Genomic DNA, 23,536 nt, shown 5'->3' on the forward strand with positions numbered 1-23,536 from the left:
ATTTCATGCAGGCATGGGAGAGTTGTAAAGAATACACACACTGTGTTGCAGAAAAACACAATACAGTATCCTTTGGGTATAGTATCTGTTCTTTCTTTCAAGGAGACCTCATGTCTGACTGGTAGGCATTTCATCATCCCTGTTTTTCTTAAATTGTTTATATTTATATTTATGTTAGTATGTGTTGACTCTTCTACTCCAGCAGGAACTCTTCAATGAAAATATTGAATTTTCAAATATGTGAAAGTCTTCACATGAGATACCATCTTTGTTGGTATTACTCAGGCAGGTGCTGAAGAAATGGGTGATTTTTAATGCTTATAATGGGCATCACTCTAGAGGACCAGAGGACATAAAAGGTTTTATTTTGTTTTATTTCACTTTTTTTTTTTTTTCCATAGAGGGGGTTTCTAACCACTTTGACAAGCCTACTGCCTTGTTCAACAACTTGGCACAAACTTCAAGGGGCTATTCCAGCTGCATCTGATCGATCCTTGCCACAATGAATAGAGATTAAATGAACCTACTGGTATTATGGGTGTCTGCCTTCTTTTATTCCTACTGGGATACACAGACTGCCCTTCATACTGGCCAGTTTTCAAACATGAGGATACAGCATGGGGATTAATCTTTGGATGAAGTGCTTTTTACTGCATCTAAATGTTTTTGCTGTACAAGCAGAACACAAAGATCTAGCAAGAAAAATAAACACACATTTTCTTAAGTCATCTTGACATGAGAATTCAGTGTATCCAAGAGAAACTTTGTTTACTTCCTTTTCCAAATACATTCCTTTGAAGTCAGAAAAACTAAAGGTATTTGATTTGTGTCCAGTATTTTCAGGATCATATGTCCAGTTGCAGCAATCTTTTTTTATATATTTTTTTTAAGATGACCTAGTTATTCACTTTCATTTCACTCATTTATGTTTTATGATGGCATTTCAGAAGTCATGTTGTACAGAGATACATGCTCAGGCTCACACCTATGCAGAGGCAGCGCAAATTAGCACCACAATTATGTTTGCCAGGAAAAGGCACATTTGCAGAGCATACATAAATTTATCTACAGTCAACAAAGCAATACAATGAGAGGTGTCCACCCAGTTGGGCAACACACTTGAAAAATAACTTTACATAATGAAAAGAAAATTCTGGAAGGCAGAAGTTCATTTGCACAGGATATAAGGTGGAAAACTGTGCTACTGTCTTAATTAAATCCATTTTCAGGACTGGAGGTTCAGGATGTCCTGAAGGGAAATTCAGAAATTTGGCTTATTCCTGATAGCCCCCAGTGGCAGCTCTGAGACCCAGATAACAGAGAAGGGGTCTGGGGGTATCAGGATATTTCAGACACATGTAATTTCCTGCTGTGCACTCATGTCTTCCCAGTGTCCCAGTGAATCTACCATGATTTAGTAAACCCACATTTCTGTATCTCCTGATTAGTTTAGGTGTGTTGGCAGCATTAGAAATTGTACAATGTCAAAATGTCCTTTTTTCATATGAATTTCAATTACCTCTACTTGTAGATTAAAGTGAGTGAGAAGAGATATGGGGACTTAATTTTTTGTAAGGAGCATAGAGAAAGATGACAGCAAGCCTTCTAGACAAGATGAAGGCTTTGATTCTATTGTTTTTTACTAAATTTGAGGGCCCAACCTAAATCTAGGTTAAACAAAAGGGATTAATTCATTAAATTCATTGGCTTGGGATCAAACTCTAAAACATAATCTTATTTTTCAATCTACTAACTTATTGAATTCAAACAGTGCAAAAACCAAATCAACATGAGACATTCAGAGACACATGAATCTAAGATTTAAGAAATCTAAAAAAGTCTAAATCTCTTGTGTTAGCAATATTTTCATGTTCACAATTACAGCATGATCAACATTCTTAGAAGTTTGATTTATTATATGACAAAGTGTTATGCAGATTCAATAACTTTTGAAGTGCCACAGATGCCTGTAAAACATTTAACATGTTTTTTTTGTGAACTTATTGCTCCTTAAAATTACTGTAGAGCACTTATCACAAAATCTGAAAGTAGGTGCAGTACTATTTACTGTAGAAGGGAAGATAATTAACTCTAATTAATTCATTACATCTCAGACTACTTTATGACATCAATATCCTACTACTGAAGATAACACTAAAAATTTCCTTTTCATCAAGTTACCAAATATAATTTATCCAATGGGAATGTTGCTGATGCACTAATTTTTCTCAGATGTTTTCTCTGTCTCTGGGGTAAGAACCAGTTTCTGGGGGGTGTCCATTTTTCAAGGAAACAGCCTGGACAATCAAGTTGTGTCTTAAGAGCTTCAAGACTGGCTTTTGTACATAGCCATTGTGAGGAAATCCCAGTGTACATAGTCCAATACTGAGAATTAAAAGTTTCTTAATCACTGATTTATGACTGCTCACATCAGAGTCACTGACAGTTAAAGGAAATAATTACATCTAGCTTAACTGGAAAAGATGATTATTCTTGTTTTGATATTGCTGGTGTTGGTTGCTGTTGTTTAGCTGCTATTTATAAAGTGTAATTTTGTGTTTCTGTTCTGGTTAAGCTTACCTTCTTCCTGACAAAACCAGAATGTTTTGTTTCTGAGTCAAGTACCTAGATTAAAAATTGAAACTGAAGGAAATGTCTAAAAGAAAGTTAATTCATTCTTGAACAACTAAAAAAAATTTTAAAAAAAGAGAAAATACAATGGAAACCAGTGAGATTGGATTCAATGATTAAACTAATATTCCCTCACTGCAGAAATATATTGGGACAATGTAATAAAACATTTCAGGTTGAGCTAATTCTTGTTTCTTGAAAATGGTATAATAACAAAATAATTTTGGCAAAGATTTTGGCCCAGTTCTGCCAGGAATCTTTTCTGAATCAGCACAAAATATGTCATTGAGATCAGAAATCATTATCCCAAATGATCACAGTTTGAAAGAATAAGTTAATCTTTACAAGTGGGTCCTAAATAACTTACACTTATAAAAAGATGCTCCAGTCGTGCCTATTTATAATTGGAAAGATAATATGTATCAGATTATGTGGGGTTTTTTACTCTATTTTTCTTAAGGTAGGCAGATGTCAGACGGGAACATCACAACGTGGTGTAAGATGCCAGACTGCAATTTGTGACAATAAGAAACATAAATCATGGGGGGACTGAATCCCAGAAGACACTGACATTTTGATACTTCTTCATCACTCCAAATAAATATCTTTACAAAAGGCCATTTGCCAAACTCCTAAAAGCCTGGGGTTTAGTGCAAGGTTCCCTCAAACAGAGATATTCCTTTCTAAAATGTCATGGAGGCATTCTGTATTAACAGCTTTCAAACACTTTCATGAAACTATGTGTGGAGTCTTGTATTGTCCCTGTCCCTTGGATAATGCAAAATTTCAATCCCTAAGCCTCTCAAGTTTGCACATTTCTTCATGAGTTTTAATTTAGGAAAAGTATGGGAAACAGGAACTTTTAGGCAATAGAAGCCTAAGATTCAGTTTTCTTGAAAACATGTCTCTGATCATGTAATCTTTTACTTTAAACAGTGTAAGTACTTTGTAAATTGTTAGTTTTTATGCACTGGGGAGATTTCAAATGAACTTATTTCCTCTATTAAATCTAAAGAAAAACACATTGATAAAAGTTGCTGACACTTACAGAAAAAAAACTGTAAGTAGTTATTTGAAATAATGATCAAGTTATTATATGTAAAAGGCTTATGCTGCCATTGCAATAATTTTCCATGTTTTACTCTCCAATAGAGCCATTTATGATGAGGATGTTTCAGACATTTAGATTGTATTACTGTATTCTCCAGTTACCCTGGAGAAGTGACTCTTTCTCCAAAGTCATCCATCACTGACCTTAGACACTTAAACATTTTCTAGAGAGATTAGCCCTATATGAGTCCTAAAGCCCCACTTAAAAAGATGGGAACCTTTAAGGTGTGACAGGGGAAATATGGGAAACATGAATGATCTGAGATTTCCAGATGTTACTAGATTAAAAATGACAAAAAGCACAATTTGTAGAAAACCACAGGTAGATTGTCCTTAACTGTCCCTTCTTTGTTAAAATCCAAGAGTTTCCTTCCTCATGGTATTTCTCTTTAAGTAATGAACTTGACAGATATCATATAAAATAAGTTTCTTGAGAACTGACATTTTTCTATGCATTTCCATGAAGCTGCTAAAAAGCTGTTAAAAATTATTTCCATTCCTTGTATTACTTTTATAATCCATCACTAAGACTCATACTACAGCAGCACAGCCTAAACAATTACTCATTTTTATCACTGTGAAGTTATGTGATGATACAAGCTAAAAACCCCATAAAATTAATTTCTACTTGCATTCCTGTAGTATCAAATTCTAACACCTATCCATCTGCTGAGGAATCATTCATGTGCAGCTTAAAACAGAGCCCCTCCACTTCCTGTCTTTGCTGTTCTGGTTTGGCATTCTTTTGTTGTTTTCTTCTTTTTCTTGCAGAAAACTTAGGGATAAAAACCATAATTCTTAAAGCAATAAGGACTCCTAGCAGTCTTTTTGTACTTCATATCTCAAAAATTAGAGGAGTGGATCTGGTGTTACAACACTGGAGAATTCCACCATGATGTGTTATGTATCCAAATCAAATCAAATATATAGTTCTCTTGCTAATGGAGTTTTCCTTTTACTTCTCCAAGTCTTCTCCAAAGCATACAGTGTATGCTACCCAAAATAACACTTGGGTGTTGGTCCTTTAACTTCCAAGAATCCTATCTTGGACATTTTGACATTTTCACATTTTTCAATGCAGATGAAAAGATATTTGAGAACAGTGTCATGCTAGATGACAGTCACTTTCATGGATATAAAAGTGGTATTTGAAAAGACTGAGTGATTTATTAGATACGTTTTGGAGGTTTCTTTGGAGAGATGGATCTTGATAAATGTCACTTCTTTTTCTTGTGTGCTTTCCTTTCTGGGTGGGTTGTTGTTGTTGTTTTGTTGTTATTGTTGTTGCTGTTGTTGTTGGGTTTTTTGGGTTTTTTGGGAGGGAGGGAGTGGGAGTGGTTTCTTTGCTTTACAAGACCTAACAACATTTTGTGCTTTTCTTCCTAGTCATAACTAATAGCTGAAGCTGGGGCAAAAAATAGAAAAGATGTGGTAATTAATTTCTTTCTAAATAGTAGATATGTTAATTAACATTTCCCCCTGAGGGGAAGGTGTGTTTTCACACAAACATTTGTGTTACATCACAAATATCATCCTGTGGCTAACTGACAATTCCAGAGTTCAATAGACCCAGATTTCATGGGATAATGCAGAAGACATTTCAGAAAAGCTTAAACTGTGCTTTTATAAACCCTTTACTCTTTTATACTTTGCTGATTATGTGTGTTTGCTAGCACATAGAAAGCAAACTGAAAAAGAAATAAATTCCATGAGAGTAGCTTATTGTCTCAATGGTAAATGGTTGAGCTATCTGTGCTTTTTATAAGTCAATCAAAAAGGTTTTCTCTTGCAGAGAATGTGTTGCTCATACTCTTTTACTGCTGTCACACAGATATCAAGCAGAATGCAGTTATACAAAGTCATGCAAAGTGCTGTGATGCAGTGAGAGACAAGGATTTATTAGGTAACTATGTATGAGAAACAGGAAGTGATATGTCTTCATAAGTATCTGAGATTTTGTTCCCTGACTGGAACACTTTCTGAACTTCACTTTCTTGGCTCTTCACTCTCACACCTAGTGATCAGCTGAAAGAAACCTTACTTTAGGTTTATTAGAGCAATATGACTTCAAAACACTATTATCTCATATTTTCCATTCTGTTTGAAAATATTTAACTTTACCAAAAATTTTCTGACACTGATTTTCAGAAGATAAACATAAATCTTAGTATTCATTAAGTATTAAGGATTCATTAAGTATTCATTAAGCTAAACAGAGGTCCTTATTATTGTGCAATCAGTTGCAGAGCCAAATAATAAACACGGACTCAAAGTCCTCATTTCATTTGAAGTTGTGAGCAGCTTCCTTTGGGTAATTCTTGGGAGGAATTTTATTTATTTGTAACCAGCTTGTGCTTCCTTAGCTCTGTGCAGCTCATAGAGTTGCACACACACAAAACTCCCTATACACAGAAGGGAGCAGCTCCTCCCTTTTGTTTTATTTCATTCCATTCATTTATCATCTGACAAGAAGGGATAGGAATAGCACTTTCTTTTCTTCCTGGTGGTTTATGGATATCCAATATAGTTGTAGTTCTCTGGACTTTAGCAAAAAAAAATACCAAAAACCATTTTACCCCCCACTCATTAGTGAGATATTTAATTTGTTTTATTTGGTAAGCTGTTGACATTCTGATCTTGTACGAAAAGTTTCCCACTGCAGCTGATTTGGGTGAGCAAGAAAAAGAGAAAATGACTTACTGTTTTTTAAATAATGCCTGAATTACAGGTCAAGGAATGTTTAGTACAATATTAACCCTTTAGACAGAGGCATGCCAGAAATGGTAGTTTCAAGCTGTGTTAGGAAGGAGGAGGAATAGAGAAGGAGACAGGTAGGAGCAAAGAAATTGCCTGTGAGCCATACAAAGACTGTAAAGAAGACAGGCACATGTAAAAAATAGCAGACTCGTTGAGATGAAATAACAGCTGGCCAAAATAGCCATCAAAAAACCCCCTGTTCCCATATCATGTATTTGTCCATCCCTTTCCCAACTCAAAGGAAAGATGTACTGAGTAATTTCCGGGGGGGGTAGGGGAGGAGGGGGGGGGGCAGGAAATCAGAAGTATTTTCTGAATTACAAAATCTAATTCATCTTTCTGTGAGGTGCAACACAAACAAGGTTATGCAGTGGTCCATTGAGCAAGACTCTTGTTTCTAACTATAGCTAATGTCAAGTGCTATCTGAATCAGAGGACCATGTGGTAGATATACAGTACCAAATAAAATAATTTTAGGAAAAATTTCTTCCTATTGACATTAGGCTTAAATCTAGTATCTGTTTCCAACCAGAAGGTTTTTTTCCTAGTGGGTAGGCTTATTTTCTTCCAATTCTTCTGCATTCTATTTAGGAAGTCTTTCATCTCTATTTCTCTTTTGAATTCTCTCAAGTTTACCAGCTTAATGGTACCTTGTAGTGACAAGCTTTAGTCATTGTCAATTTGACTTGTCAATTTAGACTTGTCAATTTGACTTGCCAATTATACTTGTAGAAGTGTAATATTTTTTCTACTGCTTTGGGGTTTTATTTTACTTTCAAAGAATGGCCTCTTCTTCCATGGAAATGGGAATTCTCTTGGCTCTATCTGCCTTCATTGAGCCATTTATTCTGATTCTCTCCAACTGATCCTATCCTATTTCTCTCCTTTCTAAATAAAGAAGTCATGGACAGTTTCAGTCATTCTTCATTTGGAATGTTTTCTGCACCCCTGACATCTCTTATCAGGCGCTTCTATTAGTAGAGAATTAGAGAATTGGAAATTTAAACTAAGACGAAGTTTTTTGCCTGGGTTCTTACTTGTAAAATAAGGCAAAACAATCTGAACTTGCTCACATACTTATTCCCAAATCCACCTGCTGATTTTGTTGCTTTCTTTATTATACTTTACTGAATATTTTGCCATTTTTCTTTTGAATCCAACTGCATCTGCTGTCTCCATTTCCATGCACAGTCCACCTTTGGGCAGAAGATACCATGTTAAAAATTAAACTCAGGGTATGAAATTTATCTTCCATTTTATAATTTATTTCTGCCATAGCATCATCAGTGTTTGATAGGTGACACTGGTGTTTTGTTTTTCTCTGTCACAAATATCACCTGGGAGGTCTGTACAGTAATTTCTACTTTTCCTTTCCTACCCCTGCTGGCACTCTGCTCAGCAGGGATGTAGTCAGGAGATAGCTGCTGGAGAATGGCATTTCCAAATGGGATTAATATAGTCTGTAATTCCTATAAAATTTCCATATCCATGTCTCCTATTTCAGTCTTCTTTCATCCTGCTCATGAGCACTTTAAAACAAATGCAGCCACCATCAGGCTTTACTGTGTCACTGTTTATTAAGATTGTTCATGATCAACAAAAGAAATTAAATCACAGAAATTAGACATAATTTCAGTACATAATCCATGACTGAGTCTGAGTTTGTTTAAATCCTAAGCAGGTTATTTTTTGACATAGCTATCTCATTAATCCAGCTAGCAATGCTAACTCAATACCACCCAGAACATCTCAGCACATCAAGTTTATAAGTTCAGCTAGAAATTTCCTTCAACATGAGGGACAGGGACAGGGCAGCAAAGTAAAAATGCACAGATTTCAAGGCATAGCCAAGATTTTTTTCCCAATATCCGCCAAATAATTCAAAACAAAATGAGGCAGTTGGCAAGACTTCAGAAGGAGGCTTGTGGATGAAGTAACTCAAGCTGCACTACTTTACCTGGCTAAGCTCATAGAGACCAACAAAGATAAAACACATAACTTTTGGGTCAGCCAGGAACCTCTCTGCAAAACTACAGATGGAAAGTTGCCTGGTCATTGTAAAGTAACAGGGTATTCAAAGATCACAAAACAGTGCATTACCCTTTACTTCTGGATATTCATTTCTTTAAGACATAAATCAAGCATATGCTTTAGAGATGAGAAACATCATAAAGGTAAAGCAGAATGTAACTCCACATGGCTATTTCCTAGGTATAACTGCTAGTTATCAACTTGCAATTTCTTCAAACTTCAGTTATTCTAAATCATTGAAAATTCTAGCATAAAAAAGCAAATATTTATATAATGGCCAGCAGAACTGGCCAGCTTCTTATCCTCAGTGCAAAATTTTGATATTTGATTGTATTCTAAATTGAACCAAAAAGGCATCTCTGAGTGTTTTGAGCAAAGCTGACTAAATAAGTTTCTAGGCAGGTATGATGGTAAAATATCAACTGGATTTGGTGGTGTATAAGCATATCCGATAGCCTGCAAAAAGGAGGAAAATCATTAAGACTTAAAAAAACATACCAAACAAAAGAAATGAACTCAAAATGCTTATGGTAATTTGTCATCATGGCCTATTGTTTATAGCAGCATCTCAGGACAAGTAAAGATTTAGAGCAAGGATCTTAAAGGGAATAGCATTCAAGCTTCAGTAATGGCATAGGATAGGGCATGGGAGAGTTTCTGACAGAAGAAACAGGGTCAGATGGAAGAGCACAAAAGTCCTCAGGCCTCCATAAGGGCCACATCAAAAAAACCACTTAAATTAAGCTAAAACTTACATTTGCTTGACAAATAGAGAAAACTAGTAAAAGAAATCAAAGGAAAATGTTGTGAAGCAGCAAGCAAAGTAACAGTTGCTGCTGACTGCTGGCTACCTTGGGACAGCTGAAGGGAGCTCCAAGGCCAGAGGAGTTCCAGTAGCAATGTACAGATTCCTGCATGTGCACACATGCATGATGCAAACATACACACACATACATCCATGTGTGTGTCTGCATTGCTTTTTTTCCTTATTGCCTCTTCTTGTCATTCTGATAACTTTGCCAGCATAATAATGAAAAGCGTCCTGTGACAAAGTATGGAAATTCAGCCATCTGTACTTGATTTCTACTAGATGGTATTTCTGTGAAAGAATGACAAGGTGAAGCTATAAAAGCAGTTAAACTTGTTTATAAATTCTGCTGTGACATACCTGTAATGTGCAAAATCGACCCAGAAGTGCACTACAATGAAGTAACATACTATTTTCCCATCATAAATTAGTGCAACCTCACCCCACACCAAACATATTTCAAACTCTGCTTCATTCTTATAAAGAATTTTGTCTTTCATTGTGCTGTGGCTACATAGCCTAAACCCACTTATATAAAACAGATTCAGTATTTCCACTAGACTTTTCCCCTGTTCAAATGTTCCATAATTACAGTTAGAAGGTAAAATTAATTTAAACTCATTTTAATCTCATAACCTATTTTATGGCAGTTAGGTAGGGAAAGGCAAATTAAGAGCAGCCTCTTAATCATGAGGCAGGAGAGATTGTCATATATTTCCCATGGCTCTTACAAATGGAATAAGCAGGGATTGTAAAATCCTATCTTAAGCCTGTGTCCATACACAATGTGGTCTGTCATATCCAGCAGATTGGCAACAGCATTGAAGTAAATTTAGGAAAAATATATTTTAGTTAGTCTAAGGGGGAAAAAAAAGGCCTCCTGAAAAATAACCAAGCAGCACTTTTTATTTGATAACCTTGCTTACAGGCACTTTTAGCACCACATCAATCCAGCAGTTCTGTAGCATTATGTGGCAGCGTGAGTGTGAGAAGATGGCCAGGCTGGTACTGAAAAAAAAAAAACCCACAAGATTTATGAAGGAAGGCTGTCGTCAGTAGAGAGCTGTACATGTCCTTGACTAGGAGCAGAGGACAAAGTGTGTCAAGATATTTTGCATCTTTCCAACCAGGAGGGTCTGTTTCATTCAGTTATTCCTAGCTCCTCCTTCCTCCCAGCCCTATTGGCTCCAGTGACATAACTGAAATCCAAGAGGAGTCAACTGCTGGGGACATTGACTTGAGGGTATTTTACACTCCCTTAAATAGAGATCATGCATGGACTCAGAATATTTTGCAATGAAAATGGAACACTCTTCATGTCTCAGTATTTCTATCAAGCACATTTTTTCCAGGGAGAAGCGAGGGGTTTCAAAAGCAATGTGGCCCTCTGCCAACAGCAGAGATGTGTTTCAGTCACTGGATGACCTGTTATGATACAAGGAAGTATTTGATGAAGTTCACAGGACTGTACTAGAGCAGGTGTGTTGGTTGGGAGACAGGCATGTCAGGCAAGAGTCTTTGCACATGTGAGCCAAAGTGGAATTGGAGAGTTGCTGTTATTCATCATCAGCCTGTCAATGTTAAGGTGGAAAAAAAGAAGTCATATAAGCTATTTTCACCCAACAGCGTGGGATGTCCTCCAGAGTGTTTTTGGAACAGGTCAAACTTCATACAATACTGTCACAGTTATCTGATTAACTTCTAGCCAAAAACATCCACAGAAAAACTTAAAGATGAAAGTATTTACATCTTCAGAATGAAAGACTTTCACAGACCAAGGACAGATGCTTTGCACATATGGATAATAATTTATTATGCTTTAATCAGCATTATCTTTTGTTTACTAGAAAAATCATATAAATATGTCTGAAAGGCTTTTCAAAAGATGGTTTTAGCTTCAGAAAGTGAAGAAGGTTTAGAATTACTTTGATGAAGCAAGAAAGATTAGAAAGTCCAAGAGTGCCTTGGATCCTTTCTATCCATGCTGAGGTTTTTACAAAGCATTTCTGTGATCACACATTCACAATAGGGATGATTGTTCATGCTGTAAATATCTCTATTGTTCATATTGTAAATATCTCTAGTCTTTTTCTGAGCGCTCTGCCCAAATTAAGAGGCTCACTGAAGTACAGCAGTGTTAAACATAGATGAAAAATCAGGTTCTGGCCATGCAAGGGTGTCAGAGTCAAGACAACGTCGTGCATAAATATTGTGCTGAGTTATGTGTGGGTTGTGTATGTGAATAAGTGTATTTCAGAAAATTTTAGCTTGCAGAAGGACAATGATCCCTCCAAAGTCCTGCAAGTCAGGAAGTAGCTGTAGCTCAGCTTCCCTCCCAAGGTATCAGAGGAAAACCATGTCTGTGGGAGCTAGAGAAGGAGACTATTTCTTTGTTTTACAGCCAGTGTTTGCTGAAGTATATTGGTCCCCAGCTCAGGGAAATTTTTCTGTCTTACTTTTGTGCAGCAATAATTTATTTTGGTGTTATAACAGTCCAACTTTCATAAAAGAGATATTGCTCAGTATTTATAGTAACAGCTCTACTAATAAGCCTTGATAAACGCAAAAGTTTTCAGTGAGAGAGTGACTATTGAAACTTTGATCTCCACTGGAGACTCCAACAACAAACTCCTCAGGTTTCAAATTTACTGGAAGTCTGACACATCACTGCCATAAACATTAGGACAAAGAGAAAAGATTTTTTTTTTTTTAGTCCGCATATAGAAGGATATTAATTATAAATAATGAGTTGTGAGTGCCTGCAGAGCAGCTGTGGTTCTTTTAACGAGTAGTCTTCCGATGGCTGAAATAAAATGCCAAGACTGGTGGAGATTTGCGATTGGAAAAGTTATATAAGTTATTTATAAAAGAAAATCAAATGTAAATATATACTTGTTGAATGTTTTTGGCTTCTATAGTTTATCCTCATCACTGGTATAACCTCGCAGAAGTAACTTGGTTTGCAGTTAGATTTCGTTTAAATTACAGTTTTCTCTCCTGAAGCTGGAGAATAACTTTTTCTTCTCTATAAAATTATGCCCAACAATATCAGCCGTGCTGTTGTCTTCTAAGAGATTCATTACACAATGGTAGGACTTGTACCTTCCCAAGGGATTTTCCCAAGGGATTTCCCCCAGGGTGATAGGAAGGCATCAGGACAAAACAGTTCTATAAACCAAATCTGTTTCAACAATCCCAAATTTCCCAGAGACCAGCCCACGATGCGAAGCTGTATCGTCTCAGGCCAGCTGCCGTCCCTGTGCTCGCAGCAGCAGGTGAGCAGCGCGGCGCCGATCGCAGAGGAGCGCGCCCGCAGCGTGACCTTGCGGAGCGGAGCGGGGCCGGGCTCCGGGCTCCGGGCACCGCGCTCCGCGCTCCGGGCACCGCGGCGGGAGCGCCCCGCCCGCCGGCCCGCGCTGCTCCCGCTGCGGATCCGCTCCCGCCGCCGCCGCCCCCGGCCTCCGCCTCCCGCCAGGTGAGTCCGCCGGCCCTTCGCCATCCTGCCGTCCTTCCTCATCCTCCCGGAGCGCCGCTCTGCCGCAGCCGCGCTGGCGAACCCCGCGGGACCCCGCGCTAAACGGCCCCTGAGGAATTCCCCGGGTAAAACACACCAGAAACCTCACAAACAAGCAAACGGTAAAGCAAGCAAATGATAAAAAAAATACGTTAGCTTGGCTTTATTAATAGCCCAATTGAAAATTAGATACAAATGTCATCTTATGGAGACGAGAGAGTTTGTGGAGGACAGTGAGCGCTGAGGGACTTTTAAAGACTCGGAGGAATTAATCTTCATTGTGGAGGAAATTAAATGTTTCTGGTGGTTTGTTGTTTTTGTCTTTTTGTGTTGTAATGCTTTGAGGTTAGGTGGTTTTTTGTTGGTTTTTTTTGGTTTGTTTATTTGTTCATTTCCCAGTAAGTCACCAACAGACATTTTATGAAGTTAGCCACAGCTCAACACTCTGTTGGAAAATATTTTTGTTTCAGAGTGGATAAAGCATCAGGAGTGCAGTAAACATTTTAAACTTAGAACTGCAACAGATACAGTAAATCACATGTTGTTTGCGTGTTGGAGCGGGAATTCCTGGAGCTGCAGCAAGTTCAGTCCCCATAACAAGTTCACCTTGGGACAGTTCCCAGAGCATCTTTGGCTTTTGCAAGGCGTTCTTTATGGATCATTGTATTTTCTCTATGGCACACAGATCTCAGTACTGGCTGATAGGTAAAGCTGGCTGCATTTTAGGGCCCTGACTTATGCCAAATGCAGGAGGTGAGAAAAACTAAGGTGCATGGCTGAGTTCCTTGGGGTTGGATGGAAATAACACATAAATCCAAGTGAGACTCTTTCCCTCCAGATCCGGTTCTAGAGGTGGTTGGCCCTCTCTGATGGCAATACAGGGAACCAGCACCTTAACACAGATGCTGCAGTTAGATGTCTCACTCAGGTGACATCTAGCTCAGCTGTCATCACACTGTGTCCTTGTCTTCTGCAGACAGTGGTTACTGATGGTGCACAAAGTACCTCCCAGTCTGACAGATGTCAAAGAGAGGACACCTGTCAGCAGGAGAGAGCTGTGGCTGTCTCATTTTTAGACAGCAAATAGAACGAAAATAAATTAAAACCTTCCATTCTGGTCTGTTTATTTTTTTATTATTATTTTTCCTCTTTTTCTTCTCCACTGAGTTCATAAACTCAGTTATTGTAGCTGTTACAGGAATATTAGCTGGTTACTGGTGGGATGGGAGGTGTCCCTCAGTCTCTATGGGAGGGATGTGGTCTCATTTAAGATGTGGTTCACAAAATGGAAAAGTTTGTGTAAAGGGAGTTGCCTCTGTTCCGCTCTTTTTTGAACAGGTGCCCACATTACAAACACCACCACAGCCTGCAGTATTACAGAGAGGTTAACAGATTGGCTGATCCCAGCTATTCTTTCCAAATATCCTTGTGCTCTGAAATGTAACAGTCCTGCTCAGTAAGAGTAAATCAGTAAAATGGTGGCCTGCCTGCACTGCCACATCTTCTGTGTGTAAAAGAGTTTTAATTTTTGCTTCATCTTCTGTATTAAAAGCCTTTATTTAGGTTAAAAGATTTCTTCCTCCTTAAACTCCTTTCATAACTTTTTGCATAATTAAGGCTTACAGAGAGCATCCCATCATCAAGTTTTAAAGGACCTATTCAAGTTTGCCTGTACATTAAAATTGTGTCACACCAAGGAGATGGAGGAAGAGAGAGTAGTTCTGTGACAAAGCCAATTTAATACAGCCATATCTGTGTAAAGCAGAGACTGGCAGGAGTAAGAGCCTCAGAGTCTAAGCTTGTTAGTTAATTAAGTTATTAGCAAACTTTTAAAGTAAGCTGCACTCTCAGGAAATGAAATCACTGTAAAAAATAGCATGATAGTAATCTTGTTTCTTTACATTATTTAAAGAAACCTTATCCTCCTTTCACTGGTATCCACACAGAGTGCAACTGGAAATTTTATTCCTATTTACTTTCAGTGTGGATCTATTTGGCATTAATGTAGCCTAAAAGTGCTTTTTTCATTAATTTTATCACAGCCCCTGTGCAATTTATTTTTAAATTAATTATTATTTAAATGCATATGATCATACTGGTTTAAGGAAAATGGAAAAAAATAAAGTCTTAATCTAAAACTTTTCCAGATGCCTGATCACAAATATAATATTTTTTATGTTCTAAATGCATCCTCTGCTAGTTTTACATATTTGCACGTGCTACATGTATTTAATGTGGCACTGCTTTTCTTTTTAGCTTTCCAGACAAAAATGTCAGAACTGTGAGGGCCATTTATCATCACATCTTCCCTCTTCCAGATAAATTCTGTCCCACTTGTTCTAATTCCTAACCTACTGGTATGCACATTGATAAGACAAAACAAAATTCAGTGATGCTTTGAGGTTGTGATGTTCTCCTTTATATTTTCTTCAATAAACACAATCAGTGGTATAGCATGGATGACACTGCAGCTAAAAAGAGATGAGCAAGGGGAGTGGAAGAGCTGCTGGCTCAAAACCACTTGTATGATTGTATGATATTATCTAAAGAGGAATGAATTGTGGGGAATTTTCCTGGTGCTGGTTCTAGGTGCCATTGCAGGTGTCAGCTCTCCTGCTTTTGGTGACATCCAGAAACATGCTGAAGAGTAATAATAGCGATAATAGTAACAATAGTAACAATGATAGTCATCTTCTCTGTTTTCCTAAAGACCAAGTACTACTCCATTTTCTAGACAGATGTATTTCTCCTCAAATTGAATTATTGCAAGTCATTCTGTCACCGTTATGAAGATTAAATCCGAAGCAACTAAGCATGGAAGGTAGACCTAGTTCAAATGAACACTCCAATGGAAATATTTTCCTTGCTATTGCTTCCCTAAGCAATACTTTTATTGCTTGTATGCATTTCATAAATGTTACCAAGTGTGCATGATATTACAGCTCTCTGGTAAATGGAGACAGGATATTAGACATAAACACAGAGGTCACACAGCACCGGAAAGAACTGCCAGGCACGCTCTAGCTAGAGGAAGGAACCAGCTGATACTGAAACCAACTGCTGCAATCAGTATCTATCTATATACATTTCAGGCATGTGTAGCATTCAGAGTCATGTGAAAGAAGATGGTGTGATATTTTGGAGAAAGGTATACCAAGGACACGTTAAAGACACTTCAGAGAATTTAATGTGACAATTATTTTCTCTTCTATTTTAAAAAGATTTTTCAATTAATCTTAGATCAAAATAAATAAAAAATATCTTTGACAGAGTCGGGAGAGATTGGATGGATTGGATGGATTGGATGGATTGGATGGATGAACTAGACTCCCAAAATACAGGTCTGGAGACCAGTAGATGCCAAGAAGGGAAACAAGAAAACATAAAATTATATGACTGCAAAAAAGGTGCCAACACACCTAGGGAGGTCATAATTTAAACTGTCTGGTTTCCAAGAGTACACATTTGAGAAGCACATGGTTTCTTGTTTCAAGACAGGCATCAAAGTAGCAGTTCTGATATATTAGCAGACAGGCAGACTGAGGATGTCAATAAATGCAGCAGCCTTTGATGAGATGCTTTTCTCGAATGTGGCATGTTGATTAATCTGCTAATTAAAAGTGAATGTGTGGGGCGACAAGGATCACGGTCTTGTCTACCCCACACTCTGCCATTGCTGTGGCTGGCAGAGCACCCTGCAGCACACACTGCTCAAGCTGACAGAAGGAGTTTTTCTGGCATAGTTACACCACCTCCCTAAGTGATGTAAGTTGAGCCAATATAAGCTCTCTCCTTCTGGCAAAGTTACGTCCACACCAGGAGTTCTGCAAACATAGCAATATCTGCTGGGGACGTGAATTTTTCACACCGGCAACTGACATAGCTATGTTGGCAAAACATTATAATTTGGAACAGGCTGGGGGAAAAAAATGCATTTATCACCCCATCCTCAGCCATTTGCAAAGCATTAAAGAGTTCTAAATACTCAAATTTCTCTTAATGGTTATACTTTGCAGGCAGAAATTCTTATTTCATTGAGAGGGACTGTGTGTTGTTACATTTATTAAAAATGCACCGCTTTTTGATTCTCAGTGATTTCTATCACTGAGGTGTGTCATGATGGCATTTAGAGTATTTATAAAATATAAAAATGACTCAATACAGTTTCTACAGAAACATAATACTTCCAGTGGCAGACTGCATTTCTGTTTGGCTGGAGTCTGGGTCTCCTGTCCTCACTCAGGCTAGGCTGGAAGTACAGCACACACAGCCATGGTACCTGGCACCGCACCACCCAACTCTGTGTGTGTCCTCCTTTTCAGAGTCATGGTCAGCATCTGTAGTGAGCAAAACATGTGAATTTTTTTTCAAAAGAAAATTATTTAACCGTAAGTAATCTTATCAAAGTAGATGAAGGAAGAGAGTTGTTTATAAAACGCAAACCAGAGTGACTTTTGTGCAAAGCTCAGGTAGGCACCTTCAGTCTGGAAAAACTGCAGCTGTCTCCTTGTAATCTTGAATTGTCTCATCACTAGTCATTCCCAGTTTCCACCAGGAGCAGGGAGGCAAATGTGTATGCTTGCATTGGCATTTCCCTTTCTTCTGCATCAAAGGTCACCACTGCTTTGCTGGGGGTTGCCATCTCTCCCCTGGGCTAGAAGAGATGGAGCTGGAGGATTGTCTAGCCCATGCCAGCCAGAAAGAGATGGGTAAGCAATAATTCACAGTTTAAATAGTCTTTAAGAAAGTTGGCTCATTTTAAGCAGCAATTCTAGCAATAGTTCAGCCAGAAAATCAGGAGTGGGAGGGTGTGCATAACCTCTAGGAAGAGGGTGGTGACAAGTAGCTGGCTGAGGGCTGCATATGGAAACCACTTCTAGTGGCACAGCAGCAGCCAAAGAAGTATGACTATACTGTTAGCACTGCTGGCAGCTTGCTACTGGCTTTATCTGGATGAGAAATCATCTAGATCCCTCACTCAAAAAATGTCTATCACTGAAAAATGGGGAAGGGAGAGGAATTCTAATATTCATGGGGTATCTCGTATCTATCACACACAAAAAAAAAAAAAAAAAAAAAAAAAAAAAAAAAAAAAAAGAAAAAAAAAAGAAAGAGAAGGAAAGAAACTTTCTTAATCAAAAGGAATAAAGTAAGGGCAAATGTAGGCAGGAGATCAAAAGGCATCTCTGCCAGTGAAATCCATTAGCCTTGAAGTAATCTCCTAAGGGAACTGAAGACATTCCCATTGCTTGGGATATTTAAAACTAGGTTAGACAAAACACTAGGAAGTGTACAATGGAGGACAATCCATAATCAGCAGGGAAAGGGATTAAATAGTCTTAATAAGCCTTTAACATAGATTCTGTTATTTCAGTGCCAAGACTTCACACGTCCCTCTGCTCTGTCTCCTCCCTGCAGCTGCCATAATGGGAGATTATGAAATCACAGTAAATGTCAGCAATTAACTATTCTAATAGAATCTGATAATGTAATGGTGCTGCATTTTTATTCCTCTTAGTCTCAACTAAGACTCCTTTTACAGTGGATTTAAGTTGACTTTTTAGTAGAGTTATTGCAATCTTCCAGTACAGATATTTATTGTGATGTTTTTCTAGCAATTGCCTTGGGTTTCAGGCAGTGGTTTTGTTTTTAGTCAAATCTATCCTTTTTCCCCCCCTAATTTTCAAAATTCCTAAGCAGTTTATCCAAAGATCCCATCTTTTACTGTGTTTAATCACTCGTTATTATTATCCCACATCCTTCTAAATTTTTAGTCTTTTGAGAACACAGGAGTGACAAGAGGTTCATCTAGTTCATCAAACACAACAGGTAAAATATGTGCTTTGTGGCATAAAGATGAGTTAATATTTACATCTCTCGTCTGTAAATGTTAAGTCACCATTGAAGTATTCAGATCAACAATGTATGTTTATAAACACTGTCTAAGAGGAATTTATTGTTTCACAAATACCACAGTTTGCTAGGATCTTTGATAATTTTTCACATTTCCTGTTGTGTTGGTTTGATTGTATGTCCTTAGGTCCAGATGACTGCTTGAATCATGTTCACACTGGAAAATGGGGTATTTTGTTTAGTTTCACCAGGGGAGAGGCCAGCACTGTGGTTTATAGAGGTCTTACCAGTGGAGACAGCTCAGTGAAGTCAAACTTCATGCTTAAAGTAAAATGAGTACAATGACTTATACCTGACAACGTTTGAAGTCTTTTTAGTTCACACTCTGAGGGAATTCCTGTGAAGAATTGCTTTGTATGTACACATCCAAAACGCCAAAGTCAGATTACAGATGAATTAAATTTAAATAACATGTGACATTCTGTGGTTTTTTTGTGTAATTTTGCATGAGAAATATTGTACCCATAAATCAGTGCTAGTCAGTTTTGGTCTTTTGCATATTTAGCAAATTCTATAAGTAATACATGACATTCAACTTGGGTATAAAGCTGTCTTCAAACAGCTGGGAATTCATAGCTAGAATAAGAATCTTATGCAAAAAAATGTTTAAAAAAGAAAAAAATGGTGATTTATAAATGGCTTTTTAACAGAGAGGTTATTACAGTTCTGTGAAGTTACAGCTGGTAACATGAAAGATAAATATGGCAGTGGGGAAGGAATATGATGATTGAAAAGTGGACTCTGTTTTCTTTTTCACACCCAAGTGGTTCTTACAGAGGCAGATTCTCTTTTGTGCCATCATTTTCAGTCAGATTGAGCAAATGGTTACCTGCAAAACCTTTACGTAGTACACACATAAATTTAGACGAAGCCCTGACCATAATTTCAAGATCCAGATTGAATTTTCTGTACATAACATCATTAGGAAGAAAGCTTTGTGCTAGGTAATTGATTTTTTTAATGTCTTGAGAATTAATTTCACCAGGAAAAATTATGGTAGCCTTTTTATAAATGAAGTAAACAACTATATTACACTTTGAGAGGACCCTGACATACCTATTCATCTTAAGAGGATTCATTCTTATCAAACCACTTCAATTCTAGCCTAACTTTTTGGATGACAAAGCATTGCTCAAAGGCTGTGAGGAACTTATTTCATGTTACTTGCCAATATTTTATTATTATTGATCTGAAATAGAAATAAAGGTCAGTGAATTTAGAACAAAGATGAATTTGGCCTTTAAGCTGCATCTATAACAATATGATTAGCAGCCTATTTTCCCCTTGCACCTTAAAATTCAGGATAGATTGATATATTGACAGTTGTTTTTAATTTTCCTCCTTCTATTCTTTTGACAATGAGGGAACACATGGCTTATACTCACTCTAGTAAATTTTAAAGTGCCAGCAAATGCTCACTGGCATTGAAGAGCCTGGCATGAAGCATTCCACATCTACCTAATTACATTATTTTCTGAACAATGACCACCTGCAAACTGCCTGTCTCTGGACTGTGCCAGCTCCCAGACTCTGCCCAAAATCTGCCAGGAGAATCCAAGCTGGCCCAGACTGAAATCACTGCAGAGACTATTCTTGCAGTTTAACTGTACATGTGCATACTACTGAATGTCAATTTTTCTATGTTCAAAATTAGTTATGAGCTACTACCATATCCTTAGGATTTACTTTGACACATTGGATGTGAGAACACAGGTATGTTTGAAGCTTTTTTCTTTGGTTGTTCTCTTGGTATTTGAAAAATCTCCTAAAGATAAAAACATTAAGCCAAGACACACAGATGTTTCTTGGCAACACGCTTGATGTAAAAAAACAATTACAAAGAGGCATAGAGTCATAACCTCTACCCTGTTCCTGTTCAAGTAAGAGACAGTGCTGCAGATGAATTGATAGGTAATATTTTCCTAATGTAAATAAGTTGTTCTGTTTCTGTTTAGGTTCTCAGGCATGGAGGCAGAGGATTTTCTATTTGTCTTAGCAAAACAAATGCTGTCTTTTCCCAGATAAAGTAATTACTAGAGAATATACCTCAATGCACAACACCAATTGGAGTTATTCAAATTCTCTTCTCTAATTCAGAGAATTTAATAAATATTGGCACAAGAAAATATTCTGTCTCTGTGGTATTTGGTTGCATTGAGATCCACTGTCATGCTTGGCACCACTGAGGTAACTCCAACATGAAGACTTTCCAGTATCTAGGAATCCCTCCTCACCAGGAGAGATGATCCTGCCCAAAGCCCTTTTCCATACCTACAGTGCACAGCTCTAGAAACTGCCCTCACTGATATTGCTGTTGTGCCATTTCAATGGTATAGTAATTTACTTATGAGTCAAATACTTTTGTGGTTCAAGTCAGGATGAGGCCTTTATAAAATGCCTCATAGCATTTACAAAATACAGTGATGTGAACTTTAAAGAGTTGTCCAAATAAGCTTGTTGAGTATTATTTTAAATAAATGTAGTTTAGCATTTAACCATTTGACATTGTTGTTGTAAATGTGATAATAAAATGTTTCTAGCTTAAATCTGTGCTGTCTAAGCTAGACTTTTCTCTGAGTTTTAAAACAAAAAGCAAAGCAGGAGCAGACACATCTTGTGTGACTCCTGGAGAAGAGCCCTAGCATTGGCATAGCTGTATGAATCCTTGGGAGTTCAGGTGACTCCAGGGTACGATGAAGAACCTGTCCAGACACACATTTATTGCAGCTGGATGGTTTTGCTTGCAGAGCTGGGATCTCAAAACATCCATCTGGAAAGCATACTGAAAGCTTAAGGAAGCATAAGCAGCATTCCTGATGATTTTAGGAAAAACTGTCTAAGGAAATTTGGTACAACTCCAACTCACGTTTGTATTTCTTTTGCTCCTTTTATTTAAACTCCTGCCTGTTTAACTAAGCCAGAAGAAAAATTATCTGGGGTGTATTCAGACATTTCCTAGCTATTTCATCTGGGTCACTCAACCTCATAGTAAACCAATCAACTCATCATAAGAATAAAAGTGAGTCAAATAACAAAATGAAGAAACTGGATTTTAATCATAGAGACTTCACTGTAAACCTGTGAAGCATGTGCAGAGTGACTGGATGGATCATAGCTGCGTTTGCTGTATGAACTGTACGTGCAGTTAGAAGTGAGGTGACAATGACAGTGAGGTGATCAAGAAGCACACTAACATTGCAGGGAACTTCCAGCTTGAAGTCACCTGTGGTGCCCAGCTGAGCAAGGACATTGTATCTTTCCTGTTAATATAACATAGCCAGCAGCATGAGGATTTTAGTATGATGGGACAGATTAGATCTGTCTTGATAAGGGTATGCAAAGGATGGACCCAATTGAAGGGACTGGAAAGGTGCTCTGGGCTTCTACTATTCTTGTGTCCCTGCCTGACCTATGCTGCATGGCTGTTCCATTTAGACACAAAGGATATTTTGTCCTGGCAGTCCTACAAGCCTTATCTGGGAGTAAATAATCAACCCACTACATCTTGTACTCTGTATTTTTATGAGTGATCATTCTGCAGCCCGCACTACAATCACAGAGTTATCCTCAATAGGATTTATACAGATGTCTCTTTTAGAAATGTGACCTTCAGGTAGAGTAACAGCAAAAGACATGAGAAGATGCTAAACATATTGTTTCATTTTAGCTGTTCTAGCTGTAGAAGTAATGGAAATATTTTAAAATATTTTTCTCTCCTGTTAAAAACATGTAGATTTGAATACCTTAAGAACACAATCCTAATGGAAAAGGTGATGTTTTCATGCAGCCCATTCTTGGAGTAAGAGTCATTTCTTATCAATTTTATTCTATTTTTGGTAAAAGCTTCATGCATACAAGGTAATTGAAGATGTAATTTTAGACTTTTTAAAGCCTTAGCACAATAAAAATGGTAAAATATAGAAAAAATAGTCTGATTATGTCATCCATTTACTGAAGTAATATTACTTTAAATACAGGTAATGAAAATCTTTGTTTCACTGAAGTCAGTGGGAAAATTTCAATGGCTTTTAAACTGAGCTGTGGCTTAGTTCTTTTTCCTGCTCTGCTTGTTTTTCAAATTTCATTGCTAGGATTTGCATTTGAGAGGGCTCTTAATATTTTCCAGTTAAGCATGTGTACATATGTATTTATACACACGTGTGTGTGTTTGAGCAGAAATGGGCTTGAGGAGAGTTATCTGTTTGCTTTCTTTGGAGAGAGCAATTACAATGACAGTGTTTGTCAGGATATACCACAATTACTTCTGATTTCAGTGCCTGGAGACAGATGAGCATTGTAATTCCTGGTAAACAAATACCAAGTTGACGGGACAGCTTCCAGGTTAGATACCATGGTATACTGCTAAATACTCTAAAAATCCATCTGTGCCACTCAGGGAAAAGATTTGGGGTGAAAGGGTGAGGTTTTTGGTAGCATCACACTGGTTTGTCTCCACTCCCACTGAGCTGATGGGAGCACTGCCTGCAGCTTCAGAAGAGCAGGGCTCAGCAGTGCTGCTCACAGGAGTCACATCACACCATTTGCTCTTTCTACTTATTCCTAAAGGAAAAAATGGCTTGACCTATGCATAACTTTCTTGTGCTTAATTTTCCAGCTGGTGAGTGTCACATGTTTAATTCGGGCAATGTAAATAACAATCTCTTTAATAGTTGAGATTTTCACTGACAGCACAGTCACTGAGCTTAGACAGCTGATTGCTGCTGCCGTAGAGCTAAGTCCTTAAATATTATCAAACTAATACCCTTGTATGG

At 37.7% G+C, this 23,536-nt stretch overlaps 1 long non-coding RNA gene across 1 annotated transcript in view; it reads left to right on the forward strand.

Annotated features, from left to right (window-relative positions):
* The first annotated feature begins 2,692 nt into the window (after positions 1–2,692).
* The window catches only part of LOC306799014, a 604,175-nt gene continuing 583,331 nt past the window's right edge, over positions 2,693–23,536 (forward strand). The window contains exon 1 of the long non-coding RNA XR_013773521.1: positions 2,693–2,728. This is a non-coding gene — a long non-coding RNA (uncharacterized lncRNA). The remainder of the gene's footprint in view (positions 2,729–23,536) is intronic.

The sequence above is a fragment of the Erithacus rubecula genome (genome assembly GCF_903797595.1).
Source record: "Erithacus rubecula genome assembly, chromosome: 3".
In the NCBI taxonomy this organism is placed as follows: Eukaryota; Metazoa; Chordata; class Aves; order Passeriformes; family Muscicapidae; genus Erithacus; species Erithacus rubecula.